Genomic DNA, 18,578 nt, shown 5'->3' with positions numbered 1-18,578 from the left:
GTAAGTGCCAAAAGAAAAAGAATTCACCAATCACCTATCGTACTTAGTGCACTGCTGGTGCTACTTTTCTAATAATATCAAGGTGTCGAGACAGGAAAAGATAATGCCACACCTCTTAAAAGATCTTGGATTTGAAGTAAAATAGCAGTTGCTGAACGTGAAGCACAAGGTAGGGTAAAAATTAAGTAAAATAATATGACAATCAGCATCATCAGGAGCCGGCCGCGGTGGTCTCGCGGTTCTAGGCGCGCAGTCCGGAACCGTGCGACTGCTGCGGTCGCAGGTTCGAATCCTGCCTCGGGCATGGATGTGTGTGATGTCCTTAGGTTAGTTAGGTTTAATTAGTTCTAAGTTCTAGGGGACTGATGACCACAGCAGTTGAGTCCCATAGTGCTCAGAGCCATTTGAACCATTTGAACCATCATCAGGAGTACCCGAAATTATAAAATTTATTCTAGTTCCAGGAACGATTCTAAAAGCGAATGTGCGTTAAATAAAAGAATCCCAATACAGTTTATACGTATCGTTACTCCAGAGTCTACGCTGTTATATCATCAGCGAAGAAGGAAGAACTACAGAGAATGAAGAGGATTCTCGGGAGAATCTGGGAAGCAGAAAACGGCAACTTCTATGATCTCTTCAGGTAAGGAGCAAAGGCCATTTTTCCCTTTCTTCAACTCCGTTACGGAAAACCATTAAAACATTGAAGAAACCGAAAGAAAGATGGAGTAGACACGTTTCATCTACATCTACGTGACTACTTTGAAATTCACACATAAGCGCCTGGCAGAGAATTCATCGAACCATTTTCAAACTATTTCTCTACCATTTCGCTCTCGAGTAGCCTGCGGGAAAAACGCACACTTAAATCTTTGAGCACGAGCTCTGATTTCTCTTATTTTATTACAATCATCATTTCCTCCTTTGTAGGTGGGGGTGAACAAAACATTTTCACATTTGGAGTAGAACGTTCAAGATCTAAATTTCGTGCAAAGGTCTTGGCGCAAGCAACAGATAATACAAAACAAGCTGCCCTCTAACCATTTTCGTTATCCATCGTCAGTCGTACCTAGTAAGGGCACCATACCGCACAGCAGAGGACGGACAAGCGTAGTGTAGGCGCTGTCTTTAGTAGACCTGCTTCATCTTTTAAGTGTCGTGACAGTAAAACGCAGACTTTGGGTTGCCTTTCCCACAACATTTTATACACTGCTGAACAAGAGTTTGGAATACTATCGTAAAATATAGTCTACGATACTAGAGGTCTCACTGTCATAGGCAGGTCATGCTATATCCAGTTAGAGGCCATATACTGGACGATTTTTATTACTGGCATGCTTTGTGGCCATTTCACTGTCGTATAACGTACCGCCGTCGCAGCGGAACATCGCGAGCAGTGTAGTATCAACAAGAACTTCGTTCAGTTTGTAGTCAGCACTGCAGTAACATGCCACATAGAGGCATACAACACTTTGACAGAGTCAGGATAGTGGCTTTACTTTCAGCAGGTTATACGCTGGAAGATGTTACCGATCCGTTACATGTCATTCAAAGTGGTATGTCTAAGGTGTGACGAAAGTACAGGGACACGGGAAATGTGAAAGCTAGACCTCGCAGTGGTCGTCCTCGTATGGAAACACCAATGCAGAGTCGTTTCCTTCAACTGCCGGCTCGCAGGAGCTCAATATCAGCCGCAAGAAATATTGGAAATGACTTCTGCCGGCAACAAGTACTCGTATCTCAGGCCAAACAGTGCGTAGAAAATTGCAGCAGGGTGATCTTTATTCTAGAGGACCAATGAGAAGTCTTGCGCTGTACCAATGGAACCGACGCAAATAGAAGGGCCTGGGCTCTTGCACATCAACATTGGACCATTGCAGAATGGAGTAGTGTCATGTTTGCTGAGGAGACCAGGATTGGTTTGCCACCAGACAGTAGTAGACGTTTCAGGGTTTGGAGAAGCGCTAGACAATACCAGGAACGCCGATACAGTCAGGAAGTCCATCCATTTGCAAGTGGAAATATAATGTTCTGGGCTGCAAAAATGATGATATGGCGGACCCCTCTGATTCCCACATACGGAAATTTGACTGGTCCTCGATACCTCCAAGAGGCCCTGAAAACGACTATAAGACAGGCGTGAAGACGGTGACAACTTCATCCCAATAGATGACAATCCAAGACCATGCCGTACTATAGCAGCGCGGTATCTTCGAAGACGCAATATCAATCGAATGCACTGGCCAGCACCGTCCCCAGACATCAGTACAATTGAGGATGCATGGGAACTGTTGAAGGTGGTTATTGCACAGCGTCCGAATACACCTGACAATCTTCAGGACCTCACTGAATCTGCCACTGAGGAGTGGAGCATCATACCCCAAGATAAACTTGATAAACTCATCCAAAACATGGCTTGCAAAGTTGAAGAGCCCATCCTTGTGCGAGGAGGACATACTACTAAAAACTGATAATCATCATCAAGAGATAAAGATTTTTCTCTGCTCTTGTTTTCAAACTGTACACTTAAGATAATGACTGCTTTGTAATTATTTTTTGTAAGTAACCAAAATCTTCCTTGTTTTCAGACGAAATTATGTTTATTTTTTTAATAAGGTATTTTACAAACCTCAGTGGGTGTACTACAAGAAGATAATAAGCTCTATGAGATTCTAAACTTCTGTTTAGGTGTGTATGTAATCATTAGAGTTTAAGTTGTTCATAATTGTAATTCCTTGGTATTTAGTTGAATTGACAGCCTTTAAGTTTGTGTCATTTATCGTGTAACTGAAATATAACGAAATCCTTTTAATAGTAATGACCTCAAACTTTTTGTTACTGAGACCAACTGCCACTTTTCGCCCCATACAAAAACCGTACTTAAACAATCAATATCTGTTCCGTAAACAGGGATCTTCACGAAACACAGCATACACTATTCGTCCATGAAATCTGGAGCGCCGAAGACATTGCTTCAACTTGATGCCATGTAGCTTGACTTCAGAAAGGGACACAATACATCTGCGCACTGTCATTTAATGAAGAAAATACGAACATAGAGAGTATCGGCCAGATTGTTTGACTTCATTCAAGACTGACCCATTGACAGAACTCAGCATGTAGTTCTTAACTATACGAAATCGGCAGATATAAGGGTAATTTTGGGAGTTCCGCAACGGACTGTTGCAGGGCCGGTATTGCTTACAGTATATTCAAATGACCTGGTGAATAACGTCGGACGCTCCATGGGGCTATTCGCAGACGATGCCATTGTCTATACAGGGAGCAATTCCATAACGATCTGGTGCCGATCTTCGTTGGATCTTGTCTACCTCTCACATCAATCCAATGTCCCTCATTCCACTTTATATCGCTCCGGAACGCCAGACCACTGCTCCGAAATACAGGGAAATATGAGGGGGATCGATTACTGTAACAGGGACTGGCAGTTGACCTTGAACGTAAGTAAAAACACTGAAGAGCCAAATCATATGGTACACCTGCACAATATCTTGTAGGTCCGCCGCGAATAGGCAGAAGTGCCAAAATACATGGTGGCATGGACTCGACTAATGTCTGAAGTAGTGTTGGAGGGAATTGAGACAATGAATCCCGCAGGGCTGTCCATAAATCCGTAAGAGTGCGAGGGGGTGGAGATCTCTTCTGAACAGCACGTTGCAAGGCATCCCATATATGCTCAATAATGTTCATGTCTGGGGAGTTTGGTTTCCAGCGGAAGTGTTTAAACTCAGAAGAGTGTTCTTGGATCCACTCTGTAGCAATTCTGGACGTAAGGGGTGTCACATCGTTCAAAATGGTTCAAATGGCTCTGAGCACTATGGGACTTAACATCTGAGGTCATCAGTCCCCTAGACCTAGAACTACTTAAACCTACCTAACCTAATGACATCACACACATCCATGCCCGAGGCAGGATTCGAACATGCAACCGTAGCACCAGCGCGGTTCTGGACTGAAGCACCTACAACCGGCTGTCACATCGTCCTGCTGGAATTGCCCAAGTCAAATGCACAATGGACAATGGACATGAATGGACCCAGGTGATCAGGCAGGATGGTTACGTACGTGTCACCTGTTAGAGTCGTGTCTAGAGGTATCAGGGGTCCCACATCACTCCAACTGCGCACGCCTCATACTATTACAGAGCCAGCACCATCTTGAACAGATTCTTGCTGACATGCAGAGTTCATGGATTCATGAAGTTGTCTCCATGCCCGAAACTCACTTAAATCTGGATAACTTGCCATTGTAGCAGCAGTAACCAAGCTAACAACTGCGCCAGACACTTGTTATCTTATATAGACCTCAGCACCGTATAGTGCCTGTTTACATATCTCTGTATTTCAATACCAGTTTCTTTGGCGATTCAGTATACAACGTACTGCACCTTAATAGGCGAAGATCTCCATTACCTTTCGATTAAGCTATTCGCGATGAACCACTCGAATCAGCAGCAACTGAAATGTACCTAAATTAATCTTCCGGAGCGATATAAAGTGGAATGAGGGACTTTGGATTGATGTAAGAGGTAGACAAGATCCAACGAAGATCGGCACGAGATCGTTATGGAATTGCTCGACAAACTCCAGGTGCAGACGCTACAGGTAGACATTGTGTGTCACGGAAAGTTGTGCTGTTGAAATACCGAGAGTGGACGTTCAAGAAAGAGTCGGGAATCTTATTACTTCCTACCATGTACGTTTCACGAAATGACCACGGCGCGGAAATTACAAGAATTAGAGTTCATACCAAGGTTTATCGACAGTTTTCGTTCCACGCACAATTGAAGAATGGAACAGGGATGGGGTAAATGACAGTGGTACTTCTGAGACCACCGTCATACGTGGTAATGTGACTTGTCGACTAACTTTACATCCTAGTCTATCTGATTTAGAAGCAAAGTGATACTTAAGGCATTGAAATCGGAATGGTAGTTGGAGCTAGACATATGGGAAAATCAATTTCGGAAATCGATAGGGAATTCAAAATTCAGAGATCCACAATGTCAACAGAATACCGCTTTTCAGGCATTTCCCATGTCCACGGACAACGCAATGGCCGACGGCCTTAAAAAATGTTCAAATGTGTGTGAAATCTTATGGTACTTAACTGCTAAGGTCATCAGTCCCTAAGGTTACACACTACTTAACCTAAATTATCCTAAGACAAACACACACACCCTTGCCCGAGGGAGGATCAGCCGCACAGTCCATGACTGCAGCGCTCCAGTCCGCCCGACGGCCTTCATTCAACGACTGAGAGCATCGGCGTTTGCGTAGAGTTGTCAGTGGTAACAGACAAGAAACACTATGTGAAATACCCACAGAAATAAGTGTGGGACGTTAGGATAGTACGATGAAATTTGCTGTTAATAGACTGTGGCAGTAGGAGACCGACGAGAGTGCCTTTGCTACCAGCACGACATCGCCTGCAGCGCCTCTCCTGGGCTCGTGACCACATCGGTTGGGCCCGAGAAGACTGGAAAACCGTGGCCTGGTCACACGAGTCTCAATTTCAGTTGATAAGAGCGTTCGAGTCCCAGGAAGCCAAGGCCCCAAGTTGTCAACAAGTGGTGGCTGGTGGTGGCTCCATAATGGTTTACATGGATCTTCTGGATGTTCGGCTACTTGGAGACAGTCTGCAGCCATTCATGGACTTAATGTTCCCAAACAAACAAAGATGGAATTTTAATGGATCACAATGCGCCTTGTCATCGGTCCGAAGTTGTTCGCGATTTGTTTGAAGAACATTGTGGACAGTTCGAGAGAAAGAGCCGGCCACCGAGATCGCCCGACGTGGATCCCACTGAAAGTTTGTGGGAGATATCCGAAGGGTCAGTTCGTGCACAAAATCCTGCACCGGCAACTCTTTCGCAATTATGGACAGCTATAGTGGCAGAATGGCTCAATATTCCTGCAGGGACTTCCAGCGACTTATTGCGTCCATGCCACGTCGGTTTGCTGTACTACGCCGGGCAAGAGGTGGTCCGACACGATATTATGAAGTATCCCATGATCTTTGTCACCTCAGTGTAAGATTTTTTTTAGAAATTTGCCAAATTTTGAAATACTTAGGGAACGCAGTGAAAATTCTGTCAGAGCAGACAGGAGGTCACAAACATGAAGAGAGAGTACTGTGCGTGCCACATGCGTCGCCACTACTTTTCAATCTGAATGTTACTGAAATGGGACTTAATATTACTTATAACCTCGAACATTTGACGCATGTTACAGATATTCGTGACGAAACACTACCCACACAAAATAAAGACATCGGTAAGCTTTCAACCGTATTTAGAGATCAGCTACTGGTACTGGTATGATCACGTAACTTCAGTCGTAAGGAAAGCAAGTAGTAGGCTCAGGTCACTACTAGGCTACAATGAAAATTCAATCAGTCTAGAAATAAAATTGCTTACAATAACGTTGTACGACCCATCCTAGAATAAAGTTCAAGTGTGTGGGCCCGCATCAGAACGTGTACACAGAAGGGCAAGACGTGTGGTGACGGTGTGTTTGACACTTGAGAGAGAGTCGCGGAGAATACTAAAATACCTGAAGTGGCAGACGCTTGAAGATGGAACACCATTATCCTGAAGAGAGCCTACTTAAAAACTTTCAGGGACCAGCGTTTGAACACGTAATGGAACGGGAAATACTCTGCCGTACAATTCGCAGTAGTTTGCAGAGTAAGATTCTAAAAATAGATAAATGTAAATTTGTCCACTACAGTACACGTAAAAGAATTAATCAATCAAAAATTAAGTCAGTTACTTTGCACAGCTGCGTAGTGTTTATGATGTGTCAGGATAAGAAGTTGTCTTTACGCTAAGTAGCGTGTAAGACAAATAGCAAAATCTAGTTCTTCAACTGAAAACGGAGGAACAGCAAATCATCTTCCGAACCACCATCATATACAGGATGGTCAAAAACAATCTGGAAGGCTTGTAAGGATGTTGCAGGGTAGGTTATGCTAGAAAATATCTTTTACGAAAATAATTCGCTATGTTGGCTTGCACCAGCTTGCAATCTGAAGAAAGAAGAGGTACGAGCTATTAAGAATCTTAACGCCAACAAGAGTATATTGGTACTGCTTGCCGATAAGGGGAATGCGATCGTCGTAATGAAGACCGAAGATTATGAGCAAAAGATCCGCGACCTATTAGTTCCGACGACGTACCGAAAACTAAGCGCAGATCCGACGCAGCGTATTACACGGAATACGAAACGGTTAATCAAGGCGTCATCTCTGCCGTCGGACATACAGAGAAACCTGCGCAACACGGAAGCCCTACCACCTCGGCTGTATGGATTACCTAACATCCATAAGACCAACGTTCCACTAAGACCAATTGTTGGCGCTCCTGGCAAAACTGGCAAAACACTTAGCCTCCCTGCTCCAGCCACACGTGGGAGAGACCGACACATACATAAAGGACTCAGGACATTTCGTTGAGAAGCTGAAGAAATTAGAACTTGCACCAAACGACATCCTGGTCAGCTTTGATGTTGTTTCTTTGTTTATGAAAGTGCCACTCAGTGACTTTCTGGAGCACATCGGTTCCATTTTCCCCCCAGACATGCTCTTCCATGCATGTCTCACCACGAGATATTTCACGTCGAATGGCAATTTCTATGAACAGCCGGAAGGCGTTGCCATGGGTCGTCTTCCCTTAGCCCAATGGTGGCCAACTTCTTCAGGGAGCATTTCGAAGCACAGGCACTGGACTCGGCGACTTGTAAACCTAAGGTCTGGTACAGATACGTCGATGATACTTTCGTTGTGTGGAGCCATGTTGAAGAACAGCTCTGTGACTTCCTAAGACACTTGAACAGTTTCCATACCAACATAAAATTTACCATGGAGGTAGAAAAGGACAAAAAACTACCATTTCTAGATGTGCTGGTCACAAGGGAAGGCGAAAGCGTGGGACATAGCGTGTACCGAAAACCGACACACACGGACCGATACCTGCAAAAACTATCAAACCACCCCCAGAGCCAGAAAAGAGGCATGATTGATACGCTAGTAACGTGATCAGGATGAATATGTGAGCCGCAGCACCTCGAACGCGAAATAAAACATATGGAAAGTGTTCTGAGGAGCAATGGGTACTCCACAAATTATATTAGAAGTGTAACAGAGCCAAACACACGACGAAGTAAGAAATCAGTAAAAGAAATGTCGGGTACGGCCTTTCTGCCATACATTCCCAGAGTAACGGACAGAATGTCTTAGATTGGCAAAGGATAAAATGGACCTACTTGCAATTTCGGGAATATACCGCTTACCATGCACACGCGGAAAAGTTTATGTTGGAATGACTGGACGATCAATTAACACTAGGATCAAACAACATAAGCGACATTACAGGCTGGGGCAGGTGGAGAAATCGGCCGCGGCAGAGCACGCGCTGAGTGAGACCGACCATGTAATACAGTTCACCGACACGGAAGTTCTGGCTGTATAGAAGCACTCTCACACCCGATTGCTTAGAGAAGCTGTAGAAATACACAAACACGGGAACAGCTTCAACAAGAAAGAGGAATGCCTTAAGGTAAAAGGATCCTGGCTTCCCGTACTGCAACGAACGACGGTGGCAGGTAGCAACAAGAGAACCGCACCGGAAATGACCGCGTAGAAGCCCTCGCACGTTGACACGCCAGGTATATATAGTCTGCGGCCGCGACCTCGGCTTCAGTTCACCACCGGCAATGGAGGGTGAAGCTTTGATCATGTCAGCCACTCGTGCTGGCGAAACGTCAGTAAAATCATCAGACGAACGTCGGCCGAAGAACCCGAGGCTGAAGCAAATAGACAGTTTGTCAAGAAGTGGCCGCGAAAGCCTTAACAATTTGGCATTAAAAGTGACTTCAAATTTATCGGTCCTAACCGAATTCAGCATCCCGAAATATTTCCAAGTGTTCAACTGGCGTTTACCAAAATATTCTAGGTCTTACTAACAGAATCGGATATTCCAGTGGTGCTGTGGTCGCCTAAAGAGGCGTAAGACCTCACCAAACTGAAGACAAATCGACAAAAGACCCTTCGCACTTGTTTGCATTCATATTTAAAGACTCGGTCACGTGACCACTGCTCCACTCAACATAGGTATTCATATAATGGCCACCATTCTAACCTTTTTAGATAAAATTTCACATACACACTGTGGTGAAAAACAGAAAAGCTTGCAAGGGTGTTTAAAGGTATGTTATGTTGAGAAATCACTGTTAAGAAAAAAAATTCGATACGTTGCATCGTTTTGGAGTTAATTAGCATTGAAGTTAGCCAATAAGAACCTTGAGGAGACAAATTCAAGTGGCCCACCAGACACAATCAGTGTCAGTTGTTCTCATTGCGCAGATGATAGTACACGGGAATGGCTTGGGTACGACCCTTACTACTGTCCATGTACAGTTTTTATATCGCTCTCTTGTTCGGTTTTAATAAACCAAACGAAGAAAATGTTTTGTGACACCGCCTATGTCGGGCAGCTAGAAGTTAAGTGTACAACTGCCTGACTGGCTGACTTCAATGCCAATTAACTCGGAAACGGCGTAACGTACCGAATTTTTTTCATAACAAGCTTTGTCAGCAAAACTTACCCTTCAACATCCTTACCGGTTTTTCAGACTGTTCCTGACCACTCTGTACATACACTAAATACCGAATCACTCTAGTCAAAATATCGACTGTAGATACATCAATGCTGCAGTTGTAATGAATCTTGCCTCCTCAGAATTTTCGTACTTCAGTTGAAATGTTCGATTCCGTATGAATTTCGGCATGTTACTCTTTATAATAAAATTATGTATTTGGTATAAAAAGATAATTTTGCATATATTTGATCACCAAAACACTATTTGTCTTAAAATATAATTTTTTTTTCATATCGATCCAGTTAGTAACATCAATCTTGACCATGAAAATTAGTAATCGCAGTTGTTACTTCATTACAGTGAATCTAATATTATTATTCTTCAGTTTTCATTTAAACCAAATTTATATTTTAATCTTTAAGTTTTCTAATTTTATTATTGATAATTCAGTCGACAGTTATAAAAGGCAGAAAGCTGATACGAATTTTAAAATTTGCATGGCGAATTGAATGTTCAAGCAATTGTCGGGCTTGCAGCTGGTTGCCTATTAACTCCTTGCACAATATGTCGACTGGACATCTGCTAGTCATCTTCAGGTGAGCCATCGAAGACTCACAAAAACGTTTTTTCTCTATTGTGATTTCATTCCCCTGTCCCATATGGGTAGGGAAGAGCTGGCAGCAGCACAATCTGGCACTCTACAGCCGAGTGACATTACAGTAAATAAAAGAGGAAACTATACATAAAAGAGGCGAAAAAAGGAGGCACATAAAAACATAATAAGTGGAGCTAAAAGGGTTAAAATATACACTGACGCGGAGACGTTCATTGTGGGACAGGTAAAAAGGTCGACATAAAGCTAAACGAAAACAATTGGCAACTGACACAGGTTAAAAGTTGGCCACAGTATAAAAACACTCAAGAAAAAAGATAGTTACAGAAACCAGGGTAAGCCGATGGGACACACATGACGAATAATGAAAACTGACAGGAGGAAGCTGACGAGTGAGAGGTGACCTGAGATAAGGGAAAAAGAGGGGAGAGGAATGTGCAGCACGAAAGGGGGTTTGGAGGGGGTGGAGTAAAGAGTGAAGTGGGGGTCAGAACGAAAGATTTTTTATATGTTATTTCAGTTCCCCATCTGGGGCAGGGTGGCATCAGCATATTCGCTGCTCCTCAAATGGTTCAAATGGCTCTGAACACCATGGGACTTAACATCTGAGGTCATCAGTCTCCTAGAACTTAGAGCTACTTAAACCTAACTAACCTAAGGACATCACACGCATCCATGCCCAAGGCAGGATTCGAACCTGCTACCGTAGCAGTCGCGCGGTTCCAAACTGAAGCGCCTAGAACCTCTCGGCCACACCGGCTGGCGCTGCTCCTGAGCCAAGAGACATTACAAGCATAAAGGAAGACATTTGAAATAACAGGAAGGAGAAAAGATGGTGGATCATAGGTATAAAAAGCAGGAACACAATGGAAGAGAGCTTACAAAAAGGTGTGACTGTAAAATGGAGATAGAAATTTAAAAAGATATTTTACACAAAAACCACACACTATAAGGATTAAAAGACACAAGGCAAAGTATGGTTAGAGCATAAAAAGATGCAGAATGATTACAACATCCACACGATGAGAGGCATAGCACAGAATAATCACAGACAGCAGAACTATGTACGAGTCAAGCACACGATTAAAACCAAATCACTTGACAACACTGCAGAATGGCCCGTATTAGACACTGATGCAGCTCACTGATGACGAAGCACAATCTGGGGGGATCTGCCAGGGGTAGAGATACAATGGAGAAAGGAAAAAAAGGACAGGAAGAGGGATGCTGGAGGGGGGAGAGAAGGGGGGACAGGGTGAAGGGCGTGCTGAAGGGTCTGTGGAGGGAAGGACAGGAGAGAAACAGCTAAAGAGGGAGTGCCTGGAAATTGCCCTGATGAAGTGTATTGAGGGTGCTGAGGTGGAGTGAGGGGGTATACAGTGATACAGGCGCAGCAATGGGTGGGATGTGGAGAGGAAGGAGGACACAAGGTTGCAGTGGATCAAGCCTGCAGACAGTGTAAGGGATTCAGATATGTTGGAGGCCAAAGGAAGAGGTGGGGGAAGGGGACGAGGTCGTACGGGAGCTGTGTGGGGGAGGGAAGGCGGATTTGGAAGGCAAGGCAGAGTGCGTGGCCTTCACGGATTTGGATGTCCTTATAAAAGTGGGTGGGGGGGGGGGGGACAAAGAACCAGGCAATGCTGGCATAACAGAGGATAGAACAGATGAGGGATTTGTAGGTGTGGAGGATGGTGGGCAGATGCAATCCCATGTCCATCTGGACAGGAGTTTCAGAAGGCAGAGGCAGGTATAGGCTTTCTGTTGGATTGTCAGGTGATGAGAATTCGAGGTAAGGCGACGGTCAAGTGCAAGGCCAAGGTATCTCAGGGTGGGAGTGGGACGACCATAAATGGTGAGGTAGAAATCATGGAGACAGAAGGAGAGGGTGGTGTGGCCTATGATGATTGCCTGGGTCTTGAAGGGATTGATATGAATAACCCCTAGTTGCACCAAATGTTGAACTGGCCAAGGTGGGTTTGGAGGGTGCATTGTAATTGTTGAAAGGTAAGATAGAGGGCCTGGATGGCGGTGTCAGCAGCATATCGGAGGAGGTGTACAGGTGAGGTTGGCTTGGGCATATCGGCAGTGTATAGGAGATAGAGGAGAGTGGAGAGGGCTGAGCCTTGAGGGACGCTGGTGGTGGGATAAAAGATACGGGAGTTGGTAATGTGGAGGGTGACATAGGAAGAATGGCATGAGAGGAAGGAAGTGACCAGATGGACAAAATTAATAGGCAGGGTGTAGGTTTGGAGTTTAAAGAGGAGAGCGGGATGCCATACTCGGTTGTAAGCATATTGGAAGTCGAGGGGAACAAAAATAGTAGAGTGACTGGAGTTAAGATGGAGGGAGAGAAGGTGAACAAGGTGAAGGAGTTGGCCTTTGACAGAGATGGAGGGTCAGAAGCCACACTGGGTAAGGGGGAGGAAGTGGTCTTGATTAAGGTGGTGATGGGTATGACAGGAGATGATTGATTCAAAGACTTTACTGAAGACAGAGGTGAGGCAGACGGGATGATAGGAAGAGGCAGCAGAAGGGGATTGATTGGGTTTGAGGAGCAAGAGGGTGTGGGAAGTCTTCCACAGGTCAGGGTAAATGCTGGTGGAGAGGATGACATTGTATAAAGTGGCAAGGACTGTCAGGAAGGAGACAGAGAACTCTTTGAGGTGGCAGTAAGTGACACAGTTGTGACCAGGGGCCATGTTGCATTTTAATCAGAGGATAAGTGTAATGTCTTGTGCTGTGATTGGAGTGTTGATGTCGGAGGGGAGTAACAGCCCCAGTACTGGAGACTGGGAGCGAGTGGAGTGACAGAGGTACCAGTGCATTCCATGATGGTGGGGCAAAGAGAATAATCAAAGTGGGGATCATCAGGAATGGAGAAACCTTGGAAAGGTGGGAAGCGAAGTGGTTGGCCCTACTGAGGATGTCAGGATGGGGGTAAGGGGATGCGGGATGGGAACAGCAAGGTGATGGACGTCCGACCAGTACTTGGAGGAGTTTGTAGGGAGAGTAGCGTTGAATAACGCCAACCTTGCGTTTCTTTGCTGTAATCTGGCAACGAACGTGTCTCTGGAGTTGTTGGTGGCGGTGGAGTGTATCACTGTCATGAGTGTGCCGGAAGGAATGATAGAGACAGCAGGATTCGTGGGGGAGGAGGACAGCCCATAGAGGGAGAGTGGGATGGTTTAAGTAGGGACATGGGCCTCCACAGTGTCCGTAATGGTCTTCTGAAGGAAGGACAAGACGTGGGTGATGTCGTTGGGACAGTGATAGGGAAGAGGGTGGCTTTCGACCTGCGTGGCGATGGATTCCTGGTAGGCATCTCAGTTTGTGCAATGTTAGTGATGGAATACCTTGGGAGGGGGTGCAGGGCGGGGGCCAGAGGCAGGTGGTGAGCAAATGTTACAGTGAGAAGGATGGGAAGGTGGGCGCTATCTATGGGGTCAAGGATGTCCACAGTGATACACCCAAGGAGGTTGGCAGAGGCAATGACAACATCTGGAGTGGTGTTGCTTTCAGGATGCATGTGCAAGGAAGAGGAACACGGTCGCCTTGGACTGTGGGGAGAAACTGATGCCACAGCCAAAAGGTGGCAGGGAGCGGCTGTGGATGTTCATGTGGGCAGCAATCACATAGGCAGAGAAGGTGTGGTTGATATGGGAGATGAAGTCACAGGGAATAGGAACAGTGTAACAGATGTAGATGGTGGCACAGTGGAGGATGAGGTTAGGGAAAAAGATATTGAGGATGAAGTGTTTGGTTGGATCACTGAGGAGGGGTTTGTGATCGGATGGGGATGTGCTTGAGGTGACCAATGGCAACTGCACCCTGTGCTCGGGGACCAGGATCATCCATTCAGAAGAGGATATAGGGAGGTGTGGAGACAGTATGTTGGGGCTGGGGAAAAGTTTCATCCAGGAGGAAGGTGTCAATCCAGTGTTGGCTGATGAGGAGGTATTTGTTGGTGTAGAAGGAGTGGATGTTCTAGAAGAGGATATAACATGCCATGACAGGAAGAGAGTGGGGTTGAAGGGAGAGGAGAGACTTAACTAGGGGGTCTATGTGGGTGAAAATGAATTGGGTTTGATTATGGGAGTAAGTGGCGAAGGCGTTGAGGCAGAAGACAGAGTGGGCAGTTAGGGAGATCTGTTGGAAAGTGTGGGGGCGTTGGAAAGGATTTGGAGGACTATGGTTAAGAAACAGATCATGCCTTCAGCCATCGGAATCGGATGGAGGGTATTGTTGGTGTGGATGGGGGGGTATATGGGATGAATGGGGAAGGTGTGCTCAAGAATGGCAGGGTGGGGTTTAGCCTTATATGTGTGGTAGAAGGTGGCTCAAATGGCTCTGAGCACTTTTGGACATAACATCTGAGGTTATCAGTCCCCTAGAACTTAGAACTATTTAAACCTGACTGACCTAAGGACATCGCACACATCCAAGCCTGAGGCAGGATTCGAACCTGCGACTGTAGCAGTCATGTGAATCCAGACTGAAGCGCCTAGAACCACTGGGCCTCACCGGAGTAGGTGGGATGCAGTCCATTGCAGATATTAGAGGAAGGAGGGGTGTCGAGTTCAGGACAGTTTTTGAGAAAATAAGAAGCCTTTCAATAGGGACAGGTGTTCTTTTTACAGTTATGAGTCAGGTGATCATTATACATTAAGCAACGGTGGCAACAGTCGGATTTGGGAGGGGATTTGAAGGATTGAGCGGTGTGGCGGCGGCGAAAAATTAGGGTGTCATGAGTGAGGAGACTGTCAATGGAGGGGGCGGACTCCGAAAAGACCTGCATGAGGTGAGTGGAACTGTGGGATTGTGGGTACAGTGGGCAGAGCAGATTTAAACGTCAGGGTGGGAGTTTAGTTAAGCAAGCACATCATCTTCTGTCATCACTGGCCTGAGCTTGGTGATCACAATGTTGTAGGTTGGGGGTGGCAGGGAGTCTGAGGCTGGCAAGGAGACGAAGAGAAAAGGAAGAGGAGAGGAATGGTGTCAGGGACGTTTAGGGACATGATATGTGGGAGTTTGGGAGTTTACAGAAGAGTTCCATTTGAAAGGAGGGGGCGGGGCTGTGTGGAATGGCCAAGCAGTTTGAGGCACCATGTCACAGACTGCGCAGCCCCTCCCATGAGAGGTTCGAGTCGTCACTTGGGCATAGGTGTGTGTGTGTGTTGTTCTTAGCATGTTAGTTTAAGTAGTGTGTAAGTCTAGCGACCGATGACCTCAGCAGTTTGGCCCTTTAGGAATTCACACACGAGTCCCTGTGGGGAATCAGTTGGGAGATTGGAACATGTGGGAGATACTTTCATATCTCCACAGTGAGGGTATGGGCATTGAGGAACTTGGGGTCGGGGGTCAACAGGACAAAGGTGTGGGTGACAAGAGGAGAGGTGGTATCCATGGAGACGATGGAGGGAGGGGGAGATGATTTTTTGTTGGAAGTGGTGGGATCATAGTTGGCAGTGATGTGCTTCTGGATTTTTTGGCGAGGGTAGCCTGGAGGAGGGGAGTGGGTATGGGAGGAGAATGAAGTGGTGAGCGGTAGAGCGTTCAGGCGTGGTGGAGCTGCTGGGAGGTGTGGTTGGTTCCATGGTGGCAATTGTGGCTCAGTGTGATGTGATGTGCGCAGAGGATGCAGAAGATGAAGTGATTTTGGGGGGGGGGGGGGTGAGAGGAGGGAAGCTGACCACGTGGGGGATTGCAGTGGAGGAGGCAGCTGAAGCATATGTGAGGCAGGGGCAGGAGTAGGAGCTAGGGGAGTGGAGGTTAGGGGAAGGGCGTAGAGGTGGGGGGTAGACAACAGGGGAGGAGATGGGGGAATGGATGAGTGGGAGGAAAGGAGGCGATGTGTAAGGGTTGAGGCCAGAGGCGCACTTCAGGAGCTGATAGTGGAAGTGGGGGAAGGGGGGGGGGCACAAGCTTGCTTCGCACACTCTATACAGTGTGCTGAGAGTATTCCGCGCGTACGTCGAAATTGAAGTTGACAGACGAACTACACTTCGCGGCGGCAGCCCCCTCGCTGGTGGAACCTCGGAATTCAGCTGTCCTCTGCATTACCACTCGCCGTGGCCTTTCGCGCACTCTGTCGTCTTCGGTTAGTATAAATCGTGGAGATGACGGGGTTCCACACTGTGTCCAATGCTAGCAGCTACCACGATTTACCAGATTTTCCGCCAGGTGTATTTCCTCTGATTCAGCATCAACGTTGCACTCGCCTTTGGCAACTAAGCAAGTTCTCTATTGCCGAACCCTGTTTTCTGCTTTACATTCAATGGAGTATGATTGTTTTGAATTTTGACGCATGCGCTGAATACACACAGAGCGCTATATAGGAAGGAACGGAGCAAGCCTTCGTCAGTCTTCGATGGCTCACTTGAAGATGACTGGCAAGTGCCCAAACGAAATATCGTGCAATGAATTAATCGGCGACCGGCTGCAAGCCTGAACTTTATCTGAACATTCAATTCGATCAGAAAATCTTAAAATTCACATCACACGCCTTTACGGGGAGGAGAAGGCCTCACATATTCTAATTTTCGACAAGCTACTTGGTAAGAGAGAAAAACTGTTAAGTTCTTTAACTTTTTATTGAGATGTCGGGACCATGACATAATACCAAAATTTGCCAGAGTGACGCATTTTATTAGAACTGCACCTGCATGAACGACTATTGAAGAGGTTAGTCACGCTATAGTCAAAGAGAGTATTTGCAATACAGGACGAAGACTGGGTGCCGATTCAGAGGAATTGTACCAGTAACATCTAGAGATTGCAGCACTTCTCTCTCCTATATCATGTTATAGGGTTGATGGAGTGGCCGGCCGGGGTGGCCGAGCGGTTCTAGGCGCTGCAGTCTAGAACCGCGCGACCGCTACGGTCGTAGGTTCGAATCCTGCCTGGGGCATGGATGTGTGTGATGTCCTTATGTTAGTTAGGTTTAAGTACTTCTAAGTTCTAGGGGACTGATGACCTCAGATGTTAAGTCTTATAGTGCTCAGAGCCATTTGAACCATTTGATGGAGTGACTTTGGCCAAGTTAGATTGCATCCAAAAGGGTGCAGGTTTTCGGAAGATGTCAAAATTTGATCGTCTGTCGCCACAGCAGTCGTCACCACTGCACGACGTTCCATTGTCAGTTTGAAGGCAAAAAATTTTGACGATGCGGCGCTGTCTGTATTAAGCGAGGGACTCAATTTTGCACCTACACCTAGAGCGCCGCCTTAAGTTAGTTTCGTTAGTGTTGTTGAAGAAGCAGTACGACGCCTTCATTCGGGTGCTGCAGAAGAAATAAGAAGGGAGACTTTCTGTGTTCTTTTGAAAGCTCCTCATCCACATAGTAACTTAACTTCTGTAGAAAGGGCTGCGCTACGAAACCTACGAGAGGACACTGATGTAGTGGTACTCAGGGCTGACAAAGGTAACGCAACGGTTTTGTTACCTCGTAGTGTGTATAATGATAAGATGTATGGTCCGTTAAGTGCCTCTACCTATAGGAGGATTGATTACGAGCCTGCAGAACGTATGCAACGGAAAACGTCTGCACTATTATGTTCCCCTTCCTTACCTCAAGAGATAATCAAGAGGTTAAGGCCCCATGGCTGTGTACTACCAAGACTGTATGGCCTTCCAAAAATTCACAAAGAAAGTGCTCCATTACGTCCAGTAGTGAGAAACAATGGAGCACCTACATGTGATTTAGTCAAACATCTTCCTTCGTTGCTGAGACCGTTGGTGGAAAAATGCCCACATCACATTCGTAACTCAGCTGACTTTATCAACAGACTTCCGTCTAAGCAATTCCGACCGTTGGGTTAGCTTTGATGTATGATCCCTTTTTATAACGGTCCCTCTTCACAGTCTATGGCACTAACTGGCAAAACGTTTCAGGCGGACATGACTGTTTTTATGTTCAGCCAAGAATATTTTGAACAGACTGGCGGCGTCGAATCAGCTGCCCTTAAAACAACTATATGTTGGAGGCGTGTGGATGATACTGTCATAGTGTGGTCTCATGGAGAAGATAAATTGACGGAGTTTCGTCAATCTTGGATTGCTCGGTTAAACTAAAGATGATGTTTCTCTGGGGCATTGAGTTTATCGTAAGCCCACTGATACTGATTTGTATGTGCAAGCGTCGAGTTGTCATCACCCGTCGCAAATTATAAGTGTGCTTAAAACACTAGTAAACAGAGCTCACACTGTCTCAGATGCAGACCTAAAGACTTCGCCCTCCTAAAGACGTGTTTAGAAAGAATGGATATACCACCCAGCAGATTAACAGAGCACTGTCAGCTAAAATCAAGAGTCAGGAAGTGTATAAAGAGGAGAGCACGCCAGCAAAA

Source organism: Schistocerca gregaria, chromosome X (genome assembly GCF_023897955.1).
Source record: "Schistocerca gregaria isolate iqSchGreg1 chromosome X, iqSchGreg1.2, whole genome shotgun sequence".
NCBI lineage: Eukaryota > Metazoa > Arthropoda > Insecta > Orthoptera > Acrididae > Schistocerca > Schistocerca gregaria.
Note: the sequence above shows the minus strand (reverse complement) of the source record.